Below are 23,450 nucleotides of genomic sequence, written 5' to 3'. Positions count from 1 at the left end.
GATGGAGAAGCTGTATACAGTCAGCAAAAACAAGACCAGGAGCTGACTGTGGCTCAGACCATGAACTCCTTATTGCCAAATTCAGACTTAAATTGAAAAAAAGTAGGGAAAACCACTAGACCATTCAGGTATGACCTGAATCAAATCCCTTAGGGTTATACAGTGGAAGTGAGAAATAGATTTAAGGGCCTAGATCTGATAGATAGAGTGCCTGATGAACTATGGAATAAGGTTCATGACATTGTACAGGAGACAGGGATGAAGACCATCCCCATGGAAAAGAAATGCAAAAAAGCAAAATGGCTGCCTGGGGAGGCCTTACAAATAGCTGTGAAAAGAAGAGAAGCGAAAGGCAAAGGAGAAAAGGAAAGATATAAGCATCTGAATGCAGAGTTCCAAAGAATAGCAAGAAGAGATAAGAAAGCCTTCTTCAGTGATCAATGCAAAGAAAGAGAGGAAAACAACAGACTGGGAAAGACTAGAGATCTCTTCAAGAAAATCAGAGATACCAAAGGAACATTTCATACAAAGATGAGCTTGATCAAAGACAGAAATGGTATGGACGTAACAGAAGCAGAAGATATTAAGAAGAGATGGTAAGAATACACAGAAGAACTGTACAAAAAAGATCTTCATGACCCAGATAATCACGACGGTGTGGTCACTGACATAGAGCGAGACATCCTGGAATATGAAGTCAAGTGGGCCTTAGAAAGCATCACTACCAACAAAGCTAGTGGAGGTGATAGAATTCCAGTTGAACTATTCCAAATCCTGAAAGATGATGCTATGAAAGTGCTGCACTCAATATGCCAGCAAATTTGGAAAACTCAGCAGTGGCCACAGGACTGGAAAAGGTCAGTTTTCATTCCAATCCCAAAGAAAGGCAATGCCAAAATTGCTCAAACTACTGCACAATTGCTCTCATCTCACATGCTAGTAAAGCGATACTCAAAATTCTCCAAGCCAGGCTTCAGCAATATGTGAACCATGAAATTCCTGATGTTCAAGCTGGTTTTAGAAAAGGCAGAGGAACCAGAGATCAAATTGCCAACATCCACTGGGATATGGAAAAAGCAAGAGAGTTCCAGAAAAACATCTATTTCTGCTTTATTGACTATGCCAAAGCCTTTGACTGTGTGGATCACAATAAACTGTGGAAAATTCTGAGAGATGGGAATACCAGACCACCTCATTTGCCTCTTGAGAAATTTGTATGCAGGTCAGGAAGCAACAGTTAGAACTGGACATGGAACAACAGACTGGTTCCAAATAGGAAAAAGAGTTCGTCAAGGCTGTATATTGTCACCCTGTGTATTTAACTTCTATGCAGAGTACATCATGAGAAATGCTGGACTGGAAGAAACACAAGCTGGAATCAAGATTGCTGGGAGAAATATCAATAACCTCAGATATGCAGATGATACCACCCTTATGGCAGAAAGTGAAGAGGAACTAAAATGCCTCTTGATGAAAGTGAAAGAGGAGAGTGAAAAAGTTGGCTTAAAGCTCAACATTCAGAAAACGAAGATCATGGCATCCGGTCCCACCACTTCATGGGAAATAGATGGGGAAACAGTGGAAACAGTGTCAGACTTTATTTTTCTGGGCTCCAAAATCACTACAGATGGTGACTGCAGCCACCATCTGCAGAAATTAAAAGATGCTTACTCCTTGGAAGGAAAGCTATGACTAACCTTGGTAGCATATTGAAAAGCAGAGACATTACTTTGCCAACAAGGGTTCGTCTATTCAAAGCTATGTTTTTCCTGTGGTCATGTATGGATGTGAGAGTTGGACTGTGAAGAAGGCTGAGCGCCGAAGAATTGATGCTTTTGAACTGTGGTGTTGGAGAAGACTCTTGAGAGTCCCTTGGACTGCAAGGAGATCCAACCAGTCCATTCTGAAGAGATCATCCCTGGGATTTCTTTGGAAGGAATGATGCTAAAGCTGAAACTCCAGTTCTTTGGCCACCTCATGTGAAGAATTGACTCATTGGAAAAGACTCTGATGCTGGGAGGGATTGGGGGCAGGAGGAGAAGGGGAGACAGAGGATGAGATGGCTGGATGGCATCACTGACTTGATGGACATGAGTCTCAGTGAACTCCGGGATTTGGTGATGGACAGGGAGGCCTGACGTGCTGTGATTCACGGTGTCGCAAAGAGTCGGAAACGACTGAGCGAGTGATCTGATCTGATCTGACACTAAGTATTGAATCAATGATGTCCTTTCTTGTGATTCAAAACTTTGTGGGAACAAAGTACATGATTCCTCACAATTTATTAATCAATGCAATAACCTTAGTAAAATGATGTTTCCTAATAGAGTCAAGCATACTGAAGACATCAAATTTCTTGTCAAGGGATTTTGGCAGGAAATCATCTAGTTCTATTCCCTAATTACACAAGCCAGAGTTGAAGCCCAGAGGAATGAACTGTTCTGTATCAAATCTAGTCAATGTTAAAACTGGACCTAACACCAGACATTACTGATGCCCAGTTAAGACTCTGATCTCCAAGATGGGCAACCACATCACTATTCATTGACGGTAGTGAGCCTGCCACTTCAATCACCAGTATGTTCTGTCAGACTAGATTAGCCAAGTGGATTTCCCTGGATTCATGCTAAGCAGGATACTTATATCATCCTAGAGAGAGGGATATAATGCTGTGACTCTAGTTCAGTTAAGTCTGTAGATCCATGCTACCTTTTCCACAAGCAGTTCAAGAATTATTGTGAGTAGTGTACACAACATTGAAAAGTTTATGCCAGCAAAGAATCATGCTTTGAAGAGATTTTTCTTGGTTAAACTATAAGTGCCTTGTGTTTGGGGTATAGAATATGTGAAAATTATCATTCAGTTGACAAAATTTTAACTAATGAAACAAGCATAATGTTACTAATACTCCCTTAGAAGTTTTTTTTAACAGTACCCTGCTGAATTGTCCAGGACAAAAATAAAATACAGCTTTCTTTAAAATGAAAAATGAATTCCTTGTATCACTGATAGGTTTATTATATGTATTATAGAAACAATGAAATGAAGTATGCTATTATATATTAGTGAGTCCACTAGAAATGTCAAGAAAAACAATTTTAACACAAAATGTGCAAAGACCAATCCAAAATCTGAGGAAGTGAAACTAAAAGCCTATGAATTTTAGTAATATTAAATTAAAATATACATGTGTAAAACAAGCATCATGTCATATCATATCAACACATTTCTGTATATGTAGTCAGTTTAATTTCCATTAATAGAAAGTCATGCATATTTATTCATATTTTGAAAAAACTTCTCTAGTAGATTGGATTGTGTGATTTTTAAAAATATGATTATGTGTTAAGTTAAAAAAAAACTTTACAAAAATGTTTATACCACTGTCATGTTCCCCAAAAACTGTCCTAAGAAGCACCCCAACTTTTTTCAGAACTTATATTGTTTGAAAATGCTACCATAATTAATATCAAGAATACAATGACTTCTGTTAAAAATAAGTAGTTTTATACATAAAGCAAAAATTGGCAAGTATGAACAAGTTTGCTGGCGTTGCAAAAAAATGTAATAAATCATTTTGCATTGCTGTAGAATGCTCATTTTTGCCATAAAGAACAAAAATTTCCACCAGAAAAATTCTTCCAATGAATTACACCTGAGTACTCATTAGTGCAATAAGGTCCCCAAAGAAAATTCAGACAAGCTGACTCTCAACACTGTGAATTGGAACACCCAAGGGGAGTAAGATGAATGAGGCTTCTTCACTTTTGGTTTTATTAAACAATAGACACAGAACCCAGTTAGAAAGAGGAATACATAAACTTTTCCCCCTACAAGTTAAGACACAATAAGATAATAATTATAATATTGGGGGAAAAAACGAATCCAAAACCCAAACCAAAAGGCAATAATAAATCTCATTGGTTAGAAGTATTTTTCAAAACTTTGGATAGGAATTTAAAAGTCACTGAATTAATTAAGATTAATAAATGGCTTAAGAAACTTTTTTCCTGATTGTAGTTTTTATAGACTTTGTGAAAAGAAGTACTGGTTCTTTTTAACTTTTCATTTGATTAAGAACCCATACATCTTGATTAGATAAAGAAAAATACATCATTTTGTCTAGATAATCAAAATTATTTAGAATCAACATATGGCATACAATGACAGAGCAGAGCAATTTTATTTGGTTTGATAATTTGATAGATTATCTGAAGAACAAACTTATTACTTACAGAATTGTACAAATATTGGAGAAATGATGTTAGAAGATAGGGAGTAGAAGGAATAAAACCATTATATTCACTCTCAAACAATACATATTTGTATAATTAGCTACACAAAATGGTGCAGTGGTAGAGAATGTACTTGCCATTGCAGGAGGTGCAAGAAACACAGGTTTGATCCCTGGCTCCAGACAAGGCAATGGTACCCACTCCAGTACTCTTGCCTGGAAAATCCCCTGGTCGGAGGAGCCTGGTAGGCTGCAGTCCATGGGGTGGCTAAGAGTCAGACACGACTGAGCGACTTCACTTTCACTTTTCACTTTCATATATTGGAGAAGGAAATGGCAACCCACTCCAGTTCTTGCCTGGAGAATCCCAGGGGTGGGGGAGCCTGGTTGGCTGCTGTCTATGGGGTCACACAGAGTCAGACACGACTGAAGTGACTTAGCAGCAGCTGCAGTAGCAGCAGTACATATATCAGAGAAGGCAATGGCACCCCACTCCAGTATTCCTGCCTGGAAAATCCCATGGATGGAGGAGCCCGGTACTCGGCAGTCCATGGGGTCGCTGAGGGTCAGACTCGACTGAGTGACTTCACTTGGGAAGATCTCCTGGGGAAAGGAATAGCTACCAATTCCAGTATTCTTGACTGGAGAATGCCATGGACAGAGAAGCCTGGCATATGGTTGGAAAGAGTCAGACACAACTGAGCACACACACTTCAAAACTATTCAGTTCAGTTCAGTTCAGCTCAGTTGCTCAGTCATGTCGGACTCTTTGTGATCCCATGAATTGCAGCATGCCAGGCCTCCCTGTCCATCACCATCTCCTGGATTTCACTCAAACTCACGTCCATCAAGTCAGTGATGCTATCCAGATATCTCATCCTCTGTCGTCTCCTTCTCCTCCTGCCCCCAATCCCTCCCAGCATCAGAGTCTTCTCCAATGAGTCAACTCTTTGCATGAGGTGGACAAAGTACTGGAGTTTCAGCTTTTGCATCATTCCTTCCAAAAAGCACCTAGGGCTGATCCCCTTTAGAATGGACTGGTTGGATCTCCTTGCAGTCCAAGGGACTCTCAAGAGTCTTCTCCAATACCACAGATCAAAAGCATCAATTCTTCAGCCCTCAGCTTTCTTCACAGTCCAACTCTCACATCCATACATGACCACAGGAAAAACCATAGCCTTGACTAGACGGACCTTTGTTGGCAAAGTAATATCTCTGCTTTTCAATATGCTATCTAGGTTGGTCATAACTTTTCTTCCAAAGAGTAAGCATCTTTTAATTTCATGGCTGCAATACATATGTATAATCAAGAGAATTATTATGGGCCTCTGCTGCTGCTGCTAAGTTGCTTCATTCATGTCCAACTCTGTGCGACCCCATGGACTGCAGCCCACCAGGCACCGCAGTCCCTGGGATTCTCCAGGCAAGAACACTGGAGTGGGTTGCCATTTCCTTCTCCAATGTATGAAAGTGGAAAGTGAAAGTGAAGTCGCTCAGTCGTGTCTGACTCCTAGCGACCCCGTGGACTGCAGCCCACCAGGCCCCTCCATCCATGGGATTTTCCAGGCAAGAGTACTGGAGTGGGTTGCCATTGCCTTCTCCTTATGGGCCTCTACTTTTATATAATTATGCATTTCTAAGTATATATGTGAAAGTGGAAAATGTAGAGGTCAAAAATTATATTTACTTACTAGAAAATAGCTTCTATTAACAATGAAGTAAACATCACATAAAATTTATATCATATTATGTATATTAAGTGCAACTGGTAGTTATTTTAATGTTTCACATACCGTTTTAAATCGAATTATTTTTCTTCATATTTGAACAAAGAGTTGATCAACTATGCTTAGCTACGGTCTTGATTTCAGCACTTAACTTAAAAAATCTTTACAGCACTTAAAAAATCTTTACAATTTTTACCCTAACTGGTAATTTCCATCTTTGTCTAAATTAAGATGTATTTATGAACACTAAAAGCAAGGTTAACCCTGATCAAAAGAAGTGTTAGTCAAAATTTTAGAAGCAGAGACTTGATTGAAACAATGAAGTATTATTTAGAGCTTTGTCAGAATTAGAGCCCAGAAGATACATATTCAAGAAGCACTTGAATTGTGTTCCACCAAACTACAAAATGGAAAACTACAAACTACAAAATGCAGCAAACTACAAACTGCAAAATACAAACTACAAAACCACTATAAAGGTAAAACTCTCAAGGCCACCATTAACTGTATGCATTATATAATTCTTTTCTGTCAAGAACTATAATTGGAGCTGGCTAGAAGTCAGGGTGCTTAGTAAGCAAGGATTATTTGGGATCAGAAATAGTTGCATCCTTCCAGTGGGGGACCATCAGAATATAAAACTGCAGTTGGTGGATGAGGTGCTCAGTATGGCTGGTGGTGTCCTTAGGTTTGATAAAGTTCAGAGAAAATTCAAGTTCTCTGTGGTAAAAAGAAGTGTCTGAGATCAGATCCTTGATTGCCACCAACTCCATTTTTGTATGCCTGACCTGTGTAATCACAGGTCATTGTAATTTTGTAATTACATTGTAATTTTCATCTGTCATCAGAAGTATAAAGAATGAGGAAAGATGTACTTACTCATGTATGAAATCTTGAAGTAGGGCACACCTAAGATTATTTTTCTGTAGCTCAACAAAATCCGTCCATTCATTATGAGCCCACGTATGATTTTTTTGGCACTTTCCTAAAGCCACATGATGGCTGCAGCTGTTTTCAACCAACATATCCTTTCAGAAAATAGTATGTCAGAAAAAAGGAGTGCTTGTACATCATGTCCATTTTCCCATAAGTCATTCAGAAGATTTTTAAATCACATATTGTGGATTCATCTGGTTCATATGTCTGAACTACCATTTGACACAGAGAATGAGAACTCGACTTCTGGCTCCTATCAAACAAGATTTGCACTTGACTGCATGCCCCAGTTCTCCTGAAAGATAGAACTTTCAGTTTTTACAAAATCTAGTGAGTCTATAACAGTACTTAGATCTACGATTGTTGGCATCATCAAGATCATTTTTCAACAGAAATTTTATGAGGTAGTAAAAGCAAAATATAGTGAAAATCCAAGTAATTACATAAATAAACATAGACCAAGAAGGCAATATTGTGAAATTGAAACTTTGGCTGACAGAAAATATTTCAGGTTAGCTTGAAATTTTGTATATATGATCCATACATAAGTTTAAATTTAATTTATGGCAGTGAGTTACAAATTGTGTATTGTATAATATAAAATCATAAACGAAAATTTATTATATTAGTAATTATGCTAAAGTCATCTGTTATTTTATTAAAATATGTTATTAATTTTTTTTTAAAAAGTTGAAGTCAAATGTCAACCCATGCTGTTTTTAACATCTTAAATAAATTTCTATGAGTAAATAGAACAATGTACTCTGGGATTCTATTGTGTGCTAAGTCACTTCAGTCATGTCCAACTCTTACAACCCCACAGACTTTAGCCTACCAGGCTCCTCTGTCCATTGGATTCCCCAGACAGAATACTGGAGTGTGTTGCCATGCCTCCTTCAGGGGATCTTTATTTCCTGTTCCTGCAACATTTTAGTTTTCTTTTTACACTTATGTCTTTATGAACCAAAGAAATACATACTAATTGATCATTATGGGTGAGATAGAGAATGGGGCTACAGGTGCAGCCTATGTTTTTATGATCCACACAGTCTATTAGAAGAAACAGAGAAGGATACCATTTGAATAGAATAAATTAATGTGGGTATTACCACAGGATATATAGATATGCTGTGGAAACACCGGATAGAAGCCACTCATTTGGTCTGCAGGGCCTCTGAGAAGGTGTCTCAGAGGAAACATGATGTATAAATAAATCTTAAGATAGAGTTGCCAGGTGAGTGGGGGAGATGAATAGCATTTCCAATAGATAGAATAGCACAAGCAATGTTCTAAAGGTAGAAAAGAACATTGCTGTTTATGAAGACAATTTAATATGGCCGGAGAGCAGGGTTTTGAAGGGAAGATGTGAAAATATATCTGGAGATACAATATATTTGCAGTCAGATAAAATAAGGCTTTTGGAGCTCTTAAAGCATTTGGACTTCATTCTAAGGACAATGGGGGCATCATGTAACAGTTTAAATTAGCTGAGTGGTATAAGAAAATTTGTATTACAGAAATAGTCCTCTGACTGTATGAGGGCAGGATTATGGTATACAAAGCTAGTGGCACAGTGGTAAAGAATTGGCCTGCCAATGAGGATGACACAAGACACATAGGTTCAGTCTCTGGTTCAGAAAGATCTGCTGGAATAGAAAATGGCAAGCTACTCCAGTATTCTTGCCTGGGAAATTCCGTGGACAGAGGAGCCTGGCAGACTACAGTCCATGGGGTGGAAAAAAATAGGACAAAACTGAGCAACCGAGCACACGCAAATTTAATAGGCTGTTTTAATAACCCAGATTAGGCATTATAGTATTCTAAACAAGGGAAGAGATCATAGAAGTAAATATACTAGAGAAAAGCATCTTTAATATAGAGTCAAGTATCCTAAAACTTTAGAGGTTGAATAGACATAAAGGGTGAAGAAAAATGAAGAGTTAAGACTGACTTCAAGCTTCCTGGTATGGCTTACAGTTGAATATTCGTGTTAGTCATCAAGATATGGAACTCAGGAGAAGTCTGCTGAGTATAACTCATCTTCTTTTTAGTATATGAAATTTATGGTACTTGTGTGCACGCATGCATGCTCAGTTGTGCCCAACTCTTTGTAACCCCATGGACTGTAGCCTTCCAGGCTCCTCTGGCCATGGAATTTTCTAGGTAAGAATATTGGAGCATGTTGGTATTTTCTCCTCCAGGGGATCTTCCTTATTCAAAGACTGAACCGATATCTCCTGCATCTCTTGCATTGGCAGGCAGATTCTTTTACCACTGCAACATGTGGGAAGAGGTGATTTCAAAGTACAGACTTCCTGAATTTTTTAAATATAAAGATCCAGGGCCTAAAAGAGAGGTCAGGGATAAAAATTCAATTATGAGCCAGCTGGTATGGACATATTTCAATATTAAAAATTTAGATCACATTGTCTAGGAAAGATGTGTGGTATATCTAAGAAGAGAAGAGGAGAGCAGAGAAATGGCTGCTAGATAAAATTACAAAGACATCAAATATTTGCCTATTAAAACAAAACAAAAGATATTTGTCTACTACATAGTTTCCTTCTTTTGCTGTTAAAAATATGGCCACAAATTTGGTGGCAAAAAATAATATAAATGTATTCACTTATAGTTCTGAAGGTTAAATTTGAAGTTAGGATCACTGGATGACCAGATAATCTTTTATCAAGATATATGCTTGACATATTACATGTACTCCCAAGCCTTAAAAATCATATTTACTGACTCTTCTCCCACCTATGGAGTAGTTCGTGAGAAATGAGAGGCTGTCCTCAGTAGGCTATAGTCCTCAGTAAGGTCCCTAAATAAAATGGAAACTCACAGTTCTCACATTCTGCATGTTTTTTTAATTTCAGTAGACATAGCCAATTAACATTCCAAAGAATGTCAAGTGATTATGCTGTATTTGTATTTGAAATTAAGAATTGAAGTTAAAAAAAAAAGGCATTGAAATATCAAATTGAGTGATTTCATTAATCTTTAAACTAAAATGTCCTCTTCATTCATGAGGACTATGATATTTGTAGCAGGAAAAAAAATGTCAACTGTATTTTCATTTGAATTCTAGAAAGATAAACTGAATTCTGTGAAGAAGGAAAAATAATTTTCCTTTTACTACTCCAAGTTCTTGGCTGAAATTACTGTATCATAAAAGACAGATTAATGGGATAAAACACATAGAAATTTAATAACATGAGTACCTCCTGTATACATGCTACTGCTGCTGCTGCTAAGTCAGTCGTGTCTGACTCTGTGCGTCCCCAGAGATGGCAGCCCAGCCGGCTCCTCTGTCCCTGGGATTCTCCAGGCAAGAATACTGGAGTGGGTTGCCATTTCCTTCTCCAATGCATGAAAGTGAAGTCGCTCAGTCATGTCTGACTCTTAGCGACCCCATGGACTGCAGCCTACCAGGCTCCTCCGTCCATGGGATTCTCCAGGCAAGAGTAGTGGAATGGTTGCCATTGCCTTTTCCTCCTGTATCCATGGAAGACAGTAAAACTGAGTATCTCATAGAAATGGTCCAAGTGACCACCTTAAATATCAACTGTAGCTAAAGACAAGAGAAGATATTAGGGAAAGGAGGAGGCCAGCTATGGGAAGTTGCCTGGCAAAGCATGATAATCAGAGTCATGGTTGTTATGTAGCTTTAATGCCTTCTCCATTGATAAGAATTTCTGTTGGTGTTGTTCAATCACTCAGTCATGTCTGACTCTTTGTGACCCCATAGACTGCAGCACGCCAGGCTTCCCTGCCCTTCACTGTCTCACAGAGTTTGCTCAAACTCATGTTCACTGAGTCAGTGATGCCATCCAGCCACCTTATCCTGTGTCATCCCCTTCTCCTACTGCCTTCAATCTTTCCCAGCATCAGGGTCTTTTCCAATGAGTCAGCTCTTCGCATCAGGTGGCCAAAGTATTGGAAGCTTCAACTTCAGTATTAATCCTTCCAGTGAATATTCAGGATTGATTTCCTTTAGGATTGACTGATTTGATCTCCTTGCTGCCCAAAGGACTATCAAGAGTCTTCTCCAGCACCACATTTCAAAAGCATCAATTGTTTGGTACTCAGTCTTCTTTATGGTCCAACTTTCACACCCATACATGATTTCTGGAAAAAACATAGCTTTGACTATACGGAACTTTGTCAGCAAAGTGATGTCTCTGCTTTTTAATATGCTATCTAAATTTGTCATAATTTTTCTTCTGAGAAGCAAGTGTCTTTTAATTTAATGGCAGCAGTCACCATCTGCAGTGATTTTGGAGCCTAAGAAAATAAAATCTGTCAGTGTGTCCACTTTTCCCCCTTCTATTTGTCATGAAATGATGAGACTGGATGTCATGATTTTCATTATTTTTTTGAATGTTGAGTTTCAAGCTAGCTTTTTCACTCTCCTCTTTCACCCTCATCTAGAAGCTCTTTAATTCCTTTTTACTTTCTGCCATTAGAGTGGCCTCACCTGCATATCTGTGGTTTTTTATATTTCTCCTGGAAATCTTGATTTCAGCTTGAGTCATCCAGCCAGGTATTTACATGATGTACTGTGCATATAAGTTAAACAAGCAGGGTGACAATAAACAGCCTGGATATTCTCCTTTCCCAATTTTGAACCAGTCCATTGTTCCATTTCTGGTTCTAACTGTTGCTTCCTAACCAGCTTTCAGAGAGACAAACAGCCTTACAAATGGAGATGTAAGGCTGCTACATGTAAATGACTGTTACAAAAGGGTAACTTCTACTTGGCTTCAGATCTTCTTAAAAATAATCTGCCTAAAATAATTATTATACCAAACAGACATGTTTTGGAATAATATGTTATTCTGTCCCCTTCAGTTCAATGCTTCCCTGAACTCATGGTTCTTGAATAGAATCCACGTCTGGTTTTATTTCTTTTTTTAGTTCCACTAAAACGTATAGTCCAAACGCAGAGATATTATTGGTATCTCATGAAAAGGATGTCTTTTCTTATCAACATTTTATCTTCTTTAACCTTAGGCTTTTTTCTTTAACCCAGTGCTTTTTTCTTCAACCCAGTGCTTTTTTCTTCTTTTCCTGTTGCTCAATATTCTGTAATGAGTACTCAACTACTTGTTGAATTTAATGGTGATTGTCAAATACAGCGCATCAAAATGTGTTTTAATTGCCTGTTAACATGTTGGATAATAATGATTTTCATTTACTTGTGAGAACTCCTAGAAATGCAATGTTCTCTCAAGGAATGCATTTAGAATCTGCTTTTAAAAAAAAGGAAAAACACCAATACAGTATACTAACACATATATATGGAATTTAGAAAGATTGTAACAATAACCCTGTGTACGAGACAGCAAAAGAGAAACTGATGTATAGAACAGTCTTATGGACTCTGTGGGAGAGGGAGAGGGTGGGAAGATTTGGGAGAATGACATTAAAACATGTAAAAGATCATGTAAGAAACGGGTTGCCAGTCCAGGTTCGATGCACGATACTGGATGCTTGGGGATAGTGCACTGAGACGACCCAGAGGGATGGTATGGGGAGGGAGGAGGGAGGAGGGTTCAGGATGGGGAACACATGTATACCTGTAGCGGATTCATTTTGATATTTGGCAAAAATAATACAATTATGTAAAGTTTTAAAATAAAATAAAATAAATAAAAAAATTTAAAAAAAAAAAGAGGTAAGGAATAAATCTGAAGCAGAGAGGCTTAGATGGAGGGAAGGCAGTGAGTGGCTATTTATGGTCACCTGAGTGTTGAATGGATAAGGATTCAGGGAAATGAAAGCAAGATGAAGAATAAAAGGTGGGAGGGAGAAGTGAAAATGGTTGGAAAGAGTGGTTTCCCCTGGAAATCAAACAGTAGGAGTCATAGCACTGCTATGTCTCTCTTACTTAAATTTAGGGCTCCTTCTGTAAAGCCTCCTGGGTTTTCCCTACCTGCACTGATGTTTTCCCCATTAAAACTCTCAATCTGTTCAAGCTGTGGGGTGAAGGAGAGTGTGTTATTACTCTGCTGCTTAAAGGGAAATTAAATCGGCAGTTGCTTCCAGAAAAAAAGCAAACCAAATAGTTTTCTACCACAAATGAGAATACAAGTGAAATAAGTCAGTATAAGACTGCTCTGAGCACAAACATCCCTCTGCTTATACCTTTTAAAAACAACCATAAAAGAGTATTCATTCACCAATGCAACATTCTTTGGGATTTAGAAATTGAGTTTGTACTACTTATTATGATGAAAGAATCTAAACATAAATCGAGTTTTTAATAATCATTAATTTAATCTTTCTTTGATAGATAAGAATGATATCCTATGGAGATTAGGAATATGAACTCCTAGCTCTCTGTCCTGTACTCTTCACTGCATGAAAGTGAAAGGGTTGGTCTCTCAATTACAGCCCACTAGGCTCCTATGTCCATGGAATTCTTCAGGAGACAGTATTGGAGCAGGTATCTAGTCTCTTCTCCAGAGGATCTTCTTGACCCAGGAATTGAACCCATGTCTCCCATATTGCAGGCAGATTCTTTACCTTCTTTGAGAACATGGAAGCATGCAATAGGCTATCACAATTTTCCAATGTTTTATTTATACTACTTCTGTGTCTAGATAATTACATAATTGTTTCATGAAATTTTATAGACTTTTAATATTTTTGGACTTCGCTGGTGGTTCAGATGGTAAAGCATCTGCCTACAATGTGGGAGACCCAGGTTCAATCCCTGGGTTGGGAAGATCCTCTGGAGAAGGAAATGGCAACCCACTCCAGTACTCTTGCCTGAAAAATCCCATGGATGGAGGAGCACGGTAGCCTACAGTTCATGGGGTCACAAAGAGTCAGACACAACTGAGCGAATTCACTTCTTCACTTTAATATGTTTAGATATTTTATTCTCATGGATAATATAAATGTTCTTTTTTATATATGATTGTGACCTAGGCAGTGTCATTCACTTAATAATCTCAGTGTGTTACATCATCTAGTGTATTACATCATCTGCACTATCTGTGCAACTCTGTGGTAGCCCTGCTACATCTTAATTTTTTATTTTGCAAACCCAGAGGTATATAAAGATGAACACTTCTGGGTGTGTGATTGAAGCAGACTAAGTATATGCACAATTATTGTATGAAGGAAATACTTGTAGTTCACATGAAAGTTGGTGGTACTACTTATCCCCAATAGATATATTACTAGTTCCACGTTACCAGATCTACACATTTCTCAATGGAGTACAAAAATCTGTGATTTTATTTTTATTTATTTATTTTTTTAAATCTGTCATTTTAAAACTTGATTCAGTTAGTAAAATACTGTATTGGTCAACATAAAATACTTATGAAATAAAATCTGCAAAAGGAATTCAAAATATATGCTTTGAGTTTGCAACCTCTGATTCAGCCATTTTTCTGGTATTGTTTTACCTGACACAAGCTGACATTATGAAGTGTTGAATAACTTTGAGGGAGGGGAGCAAAAGAGGTAAATGTTAAAGAAGGGTCAGAACCCCATCACTAAATATGATAAGAGGCCTGATGATTTCAGGAAGAAAGCTCTAAACTTTCTGGAATGGAGTAGAACATCTGAGAGGGATGCCTACTCGATAAACTTTGGAAGGTTAAGCTATAAATTTTAAGTCTGCTTTGTCAAAGATCTGTAAATACTAAAACCACTAGGCAGCACGCTCTCAAGAGATGATGCAGACGTCATAAATAATCATAAAGAAATGATTCATGTTGATAAAAATCCTCAAGATCCTTCATAAAGTGTCTCTTCTATTTTAAATTAGTTACATTATGCTGAATGAGATGGAGGAATCCCCCAATTATGACTGAGAAGAATTGTGAGTGAGATGCTTAGTTTATTAATAAATTGCATTATATTTAATGAGCAATTGTATTACTTTGCTAGGGTTGTCATAATGAAATACCACATACCGGGTGGCTTACACAAGAGAAATTTATCTTCTCACAGCTCTAAGGCTACAAATCCAAGATCAGGGTGCCAGCAGCATTGGCTTTTTATAAAATTTTTGATAAGGTCTGCACTTTGTAGACAGCCTTGTCTCTGTCTACCTCTTTTTTAATTAAAACATCAGTCCTGTTGGATTAGAGTCTCACCTTATGATTTCATTTAAACTTAACTTCTATCTTAACAGTCTTATTTCCAAATACAGTCACACTGGGGTTAGGGCTCTGAACTTTACACTTTGGGAAGACACAATGTAGTCCATAATGCCCATAGTAGTTTGAATGAAAGAAAGCATTTAGCTTGCCTCCACCCTCACACACACACACACACACACACAAACGTTTAAAAATAATTCTGATACAATAAGAACAGAGGTCCTTATTGTATAAGAACAGAGGTCTTATTGTAATAAGACCAGAGGTCCTGAATATTCATTGGAAGGACTGATGCTAAAAATGAAACTCCAATATTTTGGCCACCTGATTTGAGGAACTGACTCATTGGAAAAGGCCCTGATGCTGGGAAAGATTGAAGGCAGGAGGAAAAGGGGACAACAGAGGATTAGATGGTTTGATGGCATCATTAACTTGATGGACATGAGTTTGAGTAAACTCCGGGAGTTGGTGATGGGCAGGGAAACCTGGTGTACTGCCGTCCATGGGGTTGCAAAGAGTCAGACACGACTGAGCAACTGAAGTGAAGAACAGAGGTATAAGTACAAACAGAACAGAAGAATATTATGGAGGTGTAATGAATGAGTAGTTCTATAAAAGTTGGAAACTATAAAAACTATAAAATTTGGAAAGTAAAGAGATGTATAATAATTGACAATACAGCATGAAGTGATCAAGTTCAACTTCCTGTAAGGCAGGTGTCAATAAGACGCAAGAAAATTTTCTACAGAAGCCTCAAAGCCTCCACATTTGGAGGCACCAGTACTTCTGAAGGCAGAAGTTAAGGATATAAGGAGGCTGAAAAAGTAGGATTCACTATACAATTTTACTACATGAGAAAGTATACAAGTACATGTTCAAAACATTATTCTTTATTCATGAAGTCAAATTCCTACCTCTCTTCTGACAAGGTTAGGGAATTTTTGCATTTTATTAAATTTGAGAAATTTCAGACTTGAACACACATGTCATCATCAAGAATGACATTAGGGTATGAGACTGGAACATGGTATTCTTTTCTGAATAATGATAACCTGCATTTAAACAAAAAAATTTTATTTATTTATTTTTGGCCACACTGGGTCTTTGTTGACTTATTCAGGTCTTCCCTAGCTGCAGTGAAGAAGGGGTACTCTTCATTGTGGTGCACAGACTTCTCATTGCAGCAGTTTGTTTTGTGGAGCGTGGCTCTAGGCACACAGGCTTTGGTAGTTGCAGCACCGTGGGCTCAGTAGTTGTGGCTTATGGGCTTACTTGCTCCAAGGCATGTGGAATCTTATTGGACCAGGGATTAAACCTGTGTCCCCTGCATTGGAAGGCAGACTCTTCTTCACTGAGCCACCAAGGAAGTCTCAATAACCTGCATTTTAATTCTCCTTTTCTTATCCCAGAATAATGACATACAGAATTATACTCAAGACAGGAAACTGAAAGTATACGTTCTGAAGTAATGGATTGACCTAAGAATATAACCCCCACACCAAAATCAGATAATTTGTGCATCCTACAATAAAATGATTGAGACACACTAACAAAGAAACATCATTATCACAAAGCATCCACTCAACTTTTGGATGCCTTCTTAAATATTAATATGGAATAAATTACCAGGGATTAGAGGACAATTCATAGGAGAACTTTTTGTTTCTTCACCATCCCTTAGCAGTGGAGTGTTTGGCTAGAATAACACTGCATTTCTGCACAATTATTCTCACTTCTCTCCACGATAGGAGAGGAGGCTTTTATAAGTGATTAGCTAGAAAGAGAAATTGTCAATAAGAATACTTTTTTTCCTCATTTGTTAGAAGAGAAAACTTGTATTATTCCTAAGGATTTTAGTCTAGGTTGAGATAAGATTGTGTATGTTAGTTGCTCAGTCATGTCCAACTCTTTGCAACCCATGGACTGTAGCCTGCCAGGCTCCTCTGTCCATGGAATTCTCCAGGCAAGAATACTGGAGTGGGTTACCATTCCTTTCTTCATGGGATCTTCTTGACCCAGGAATCAAATCTGAGTCTTCTTTACTGTGGGTAGATTCTTTACCATCTGAGCTACCTGGGAAGCCTAGGTAGAGATAAGATTAGATACTTTCAAATATGAATGTGCAAATTTATATTTGCCATTTTTTAAAAAATACAAAGCTGCTGATTTTCATGTGAGCTACAAAATGGTACAAGTTCTTGGTATTAAGCCTGGTAATCAGCCCTACATCAACTTCTGAAAATTAATTACATCTTCCAAAAGATAATTGTCATCAGCCCAAGTCATCCTATGGCAAAAGGTAGTAGAAATAGCTACTGTGGCACACTAGTGAGAATGTCTTCTCGGAGCAGAGTGTAGCTGCTCTGTCACTAGATCCATCTTCTAACAAAAATAATGGAAAATCAGCACTGGAGTGCCAAACATATGGACCTCATAGGGAAAATGCATGATGAATATTAAATAGGCTCTATGGGGAGAAAGGTCAACTGCAGTAAGGCCTGGGACCTGGGATTGCAATCAATAATACAGTCAAAATTTGTAAAAATATACGAGCAATTAGAAAATCACCCTGTAACTCTTAAGCTGGTTTTTATAGGTATATTCCCCCCCCCATTATTCTACACTTTCCCAAAATGATATAGTAAACACAAAAATGCAAAATACCTCTCAAAGGCTATGGTTTTTCCAGTGGTCATGTATGGATGTGAGAGCTGGACTATAAAGAAAGCTGAGTGCTGAAGAATTGATGCTTTTGAACTGTGGTGTTGGAAAAGACTCTTGAGAGTCCCTTGGACTGCAAGGAGATCCAACCAGTCCATCCTAAAAGAGATCAGTCCTGGGTGTTCATTGGAAGGACTGATGCTGAAGCTGAAACTCCAATACTTTGGCCACTTGATGTGAAGAGCTGACCCATTTGAAAAAGACCGTGATGCTGGGAAAAATTGAGGGCAGGAGGGGAAGGGGACGACCGAGGATAAGATGGTTGGATGGCATCACCAACTCGATGGACATGGGTTTGGGTAGACTCCAGGAGTTGGTGATAGACAGGGAGGCCTGGTATGCTGTGGTTCATGGGGTCACAAAGAGTCGGACACAACTGAGCGACTGAACTGAACTGAACTAAAGAATGTTCTACACAGAGCTGAATCTAAAGTAATGGACTCTCACCAACTGGTACACATTGGTTGATAATCTGCTGAAGCTGAAAATTACATTTTTTCATCTGTCTTTTTATACTTTAATATGACTGAATCATTACTTCACACTTTGGCAACTATAAGTATTGCGTTCTGAGAACATAAGTTTACCATGAAAGCCTGCTCCAAGAACAAAGCATTTATTTTTTCTGAATGGGTTGCATAAAAGGCCAATGCTAAATAACATCCTGTAACCTGTTTCTACTATTTGAAAGTAAAGTTTGTAAAAGATGATGCCTTGGTTTACCACAGTACTGGGTTCCTTGAATTAGCTGCCCTTTTTGGTGATAGACAGTCCAAGTTACACATCTAGAAACAATCAATTTCTGCCTGAGGATTTGAATCCCTTTTAAGTGAGATTAAGTAGAAATGGAAATTGGGAAAGATAGCACTCAGCCTTTATTTATTTTATTATTATTATTATTTTGTTCAATTTTTAAGCATCAAGTATATAATTTAGGATTTAATTTCAGCAGAATTTATTTATTTGTACTTAAATTGAAGAAGATTTAATTTGTAAAGTTTATCCTTTTTTCTTTCTTGGATATTCCACAATAGGAATTGGTTAGCATTCAAGTTTAAAGGATCTCTGTAATACTGAAGATTTATTTCATTGCTTCTTCTAATAGGCTGTATTGGATAATTTAGCTGGATTCAATCTGGGCTGCATAACAGAGTGAATTTTCAGATTTAGGTACAGGGTTGACTAGAAGCTAATATATTTAATGTCCAATCCTGATCCATTTCATAGGCAAAATCTATACATCCAATCAGTTTCTTGGATGCATATCCAAAGCACATTTGTCACGGATGTAATTTGTTATGAAGCTTATAGAGCTTCATGTTAAGGGACCTTCACTTGCATGGCTCCTTTCCAAAGCCTTGAGAGGAACCCAGCAATGTGTTCACTTGGACAGATATTTTGGCAAGATTTTCAGCATTAAATATATAGCCTGAAACCAGGGAAGACCATTTTCTCCTTTCACTTTGACTCACTTTCATTCTAGGTTCCCTTCTATTAAGTAGTATTTAAGATCTTGGCATTTGGTCCCATCACTTCATGGGGAATAGATGGGGAAACAGTGGAAACTGTCAGACTTTATTTTTTGGGGCTCCAAAATCACTGCAGTTGGTGATTGCAGCCACAAAATTAAAAGGCGCTTACTCCTTGGAAGGAAAGTGATGACCAACCTAGATAGCATATTGAAAAGCAGAGATATTACTTTGCCAACAAAGGTTCGTCTAGTCAAGGCTATGGTTTTCCCAGTGGTCATGTATGGATGTGAGAGTTGGACTGTGAAGAAAGCTGAGTGCCGAAGAATTGATGTTTTTGAACTGTGGTGTTGGAGAAGACTCTTGAGAGTTCCTTGGACTGCAAGGAGATCCAACCAGTCCATCCTAAAGCAGATCAGTCCTGGGTGTTCATTGGAGGGACTGATGCTAAGGTGAAATTCCAATACTTTGGCCACCTCATGCGAAGAGTGGACTCATTGGAAAAGGCTCTGATGCTGGGAGGGATTGGGGGCAGGAGGAGAAGGGGATGACAGAGGATGAGATGGCTGGATGGCATCACTAACTCAATGGACGTGGGTTAGAGTGAACTCCGGGAGTTGGTGATAGACAGGGAGGCCTGGCGTGCTATGATCCATGGGGTCACAAAGAGTTGGACACGACTGAGCGACTGAACTGAACTGAAGGATCCACAGGTATTTCTTCCATCTAAATACAAAGAAAACAATTTTGAAATACATTTAGTGTAAGTTTAGAGAGATTATAGGTGTGGGGTTTATGGAAATGTTTTTGCAGCATTAAATTACTGCTAGATGCCCTGCTACAGAAGTGACTTCCAGGAATACTGGAACTGCCCACAGAGCTGACTCACTAGGCATGGTAGCAAAATACAGAGTGAGAGGTAATACAATTCAAGTGCTTCCAGGGATGTCAATACCAGAAGCATATAGGTGGGGGAGTAATAGATTCAGATACATAGAACACAACCAGTGCTGACAATTCAATTATTAGACACAAGGGGAATTTGCTTACCACTGTCTATTCAGAGTTGAAGCTTTCTCATGTCAGTTAAAATAATTGATAATGAAGCAAAATCAATTATATTTACAGTGTATAGTTTATGTTTTAAATATAAATTGTGCAAATAAATTAATCAAAATTCATGTTTTTTCTTTAACTATAAAAACAACTGGTTAACAGCACATGTTTTATGTATCTCAAATATAAATACTCAAAAAATCCATTCCTATCAACCATGAAAGCAAAATAAGGTTGAAAAATTTTCCTTTATTTCTATATAAAATTATACTACAATTATTGCCATAGAAATGGGAAATGAAGGAGAACAAAAGAAAAATTCAATGTGATAACTTATAATATCTCTTTAGAGATATACTAGAATATATTTTCATAATAAAAAGAATCAAATTTTATATAAATATACAGAAAATAAGAAATATTAGAAATATGAATACAGTAGGAACTTCTGAAGATGTTAAACATGAAAGGGGAAATATAAATGGCAAAGGAGGATTTTTAAGATAAATGAGAAAAATCTTAAAGCAGAACAAAAATGCATATATACATAATAGAAGATAAATATTGTAAGTATTTTAGATATTAAGAGAGAACAGAAAATGAGAGAAAAAAGTATAAAATAATTTTTAAAAATTTCCCAGAATGGATGAACATAAATATTTATTTTTAAAGCACCAAACAAATAGTAGTCACATTAGATGGAAAATGTAAACACAGTAAAATACAATTTATGAAATTTCTAAGCACTGGGGATGAAAATAATGGCTTACTGAAAAGAGAAAAGCTTCTGGAGAGAGAGGAAAAAATGTTTTCCTATAATGGTAGAAGCATCAGAGTGGCATTGATCTTTTGAAAAAGGCTAGATACTACTTTTAAAAATCCTGAAGAGATACTGTTTCCAAGCTAGAATTCTATATCTGAACAAATTTTCAATCAACTTATTTCATGGATTGATCAAAAGTGTTTTCATACAAAGTTTCAAAAATAAAGTTCTTTTAAGGCACTCTTTCTCTTTCAAGAAGGTATCAAAAGATGCTCTCCAAAAAACAAATGAAAAAAAAAAAGGTTCTGGGGTCCAGGGAAAAAATAGATTCAGCATGGAAAATATAAAGGAAATGATGATGGTAATTTTTGTATGGTAGGTGTAAAAATAATCTGAGTTTAGAAGATTTACTAAGTGAAAAATAATCACACTGTATTTGTGTCTCAAGAATGAATGTATCAGATATCTATTTCTGCTATAACAAATCACCACAATCTTATCAACTCAAAACAACACCCATTTACTATTTTTCAGCTCTGTAAGTAACAGCGCTTGAACTAGGTTAGGGTCCTAAGAATGTATCTAGGATCTCTGTAGGCTAAAATCAAGGTGCTTATTTGTTTGAACTCAATCTAGAGGATGTGGGAGAGAATCAGCTTCCAGGTTCTCATGCTGTTGGTAGAATTTAGTTATATGCTGTTTGTAGAATTGAGGTGCTCACTTCCTTTTGATAGGTTCCATTCTCATCTTCTTGAGGCCACTTTCATTGCTTAGTTCCTGGTACTCTGTGGTCAAGCTGGTAATGGTGGCTTGAGTCCTTTGCACACTTCAAATTTCTCTGTTTTCTACTTCTGTCTCATTTTTTATGCCTTCTTGTCTGCCGTATCTCTTTGAGTAAGTATTCTACCTTCCTTTTTTGGCTTTAAAATCTCATATAGTTCCTTGTGTTTATCTAAATAATTCAGTATTATCCCCCTGCTTTAATGTCAGCTGATTAGCAACTTTGCATGTTGTCTACAAAAACATTTCACAGCAGTAGCTAGATTAGTACTTGATTGAATAACCAAATGAAAGGATTCTTGGGGGAACATCTTTAGAATTGATTCTGCCTGCCGCAGTGAATAGCAGTTGAATCATCATCATAATAATATAAACACTGGCTACTGATTTTGGTAAAATTCATATGTAACATTTTTGAGAGGATTAGATAGGAAATAGTTTTACATAGATTCATCATTTGGGGGATGGGGTAAGTGGAGGAACTGTAAGGTACTCTCAAATAAGAAATTACTAAATTTAAGAACACTTGAAATAGAAGTAAATCAATTATTGATAGAAATATGGAAGTAAATACTAAGGCAAATTAGCTAGTTACTCTTACTAAGGAGTAAGAGGGTGTCCCTGATAGCTCAGTTAGTAAAGAATCTGCCTGTGATGCAGGAGACCCCGCTTCAATTCCTGGGTGGGGAAGATTTGCTGGAGAAGGGTTAGGCTACCCACTCCAATATTCTTGGACTTCCCTTGTGGCTCTACTGGTAAAGAATTTGCCTGCAATGCAGGAAACCTGGGTTTGATCCCTGGGTTGGGAAGATCCCCTGGAGAAGAGAAAAGCTACCCACTCCAGTATTCTGGCCTGGAGAATTCGCAAAGAGGTGGACGTGATTGAGTGACTTTCACTTTCACTTTCAAAAGAGTAGGCCAATAATGGTGAGGGTTAATGGACAGAAGACTACTTTTATAATTATAAACCATATAAAACTATTTTAATTTTGTAAATTAAGTATTTTATTTTGTAAATTATTATGTTAATAAAAAAGCAGAAGATACATTGGAAACTGTTAATTCTTTTAATAGTTACCAACCCATCTTTTTAAACCATTATATGTGGGTTTCTTTTGAAAGATTATGGGCTATGTTTTATCTCTTTTCAGATATCCCATTTTGCTCATGAAAATTGGCATGTGTTAGTAAAAGTGGATGATGGTGGTCAGTTTATATGTGTACAAAATTTGCATGCTCAAATAAAGACAGAAATCTTGGTTGCATTAGCTTTCTTTTAAATGAGCTATACTCTAAATTGGTTGACTGAGTTTGAGAGCACTGAGTTAATGAGCCAAAGTGATATATTTAACTAGTTTACTTAAGTAATACAATTTGCTTAAAATATATTTGAAAAGACATTTAGCATTAATTGGTCCAAAATTTAAGTCCTAGGACTGATTACTATTTTGTAAGTGATAATAGCTGCTATAGCTCCATGATAAGTAGATCATGCCTCTTAAGGGAAATAAAACCCAGTCCAGGCTCTATCAGGAGACCCTTTTGTAATCATGAACATTGTTTTCTAAGAGTGGTTTTGTTGTTTAGTCGCTAAGTCATGTCCAACTGTTTTGTGACCCCCATGGACTGTAGCCCATCAGG

The sequence above is a fragment of the Bos indicus genome, chromosome 6, assembly GCF_029378745.1.
Source record: "Bos indicus isolate NIAB-ARS_2022 breed Sahiwal x Tharparkar chromosome 6, NIAB-ARS_B.indTharparkar_mat_pri_1.0, whole genome shotgun sequence".
Classification (NCBI taxonomy): Eukaryota; Metazoa; Chordata; class Mammalia; order Artiodactyla; family Bovidae; genus Bos; species Bos indicus.
The sequence above is the reverse complement of the archived record's forward strand: the minus strand, read 5'-3'. Positions refer to the sequence as shown.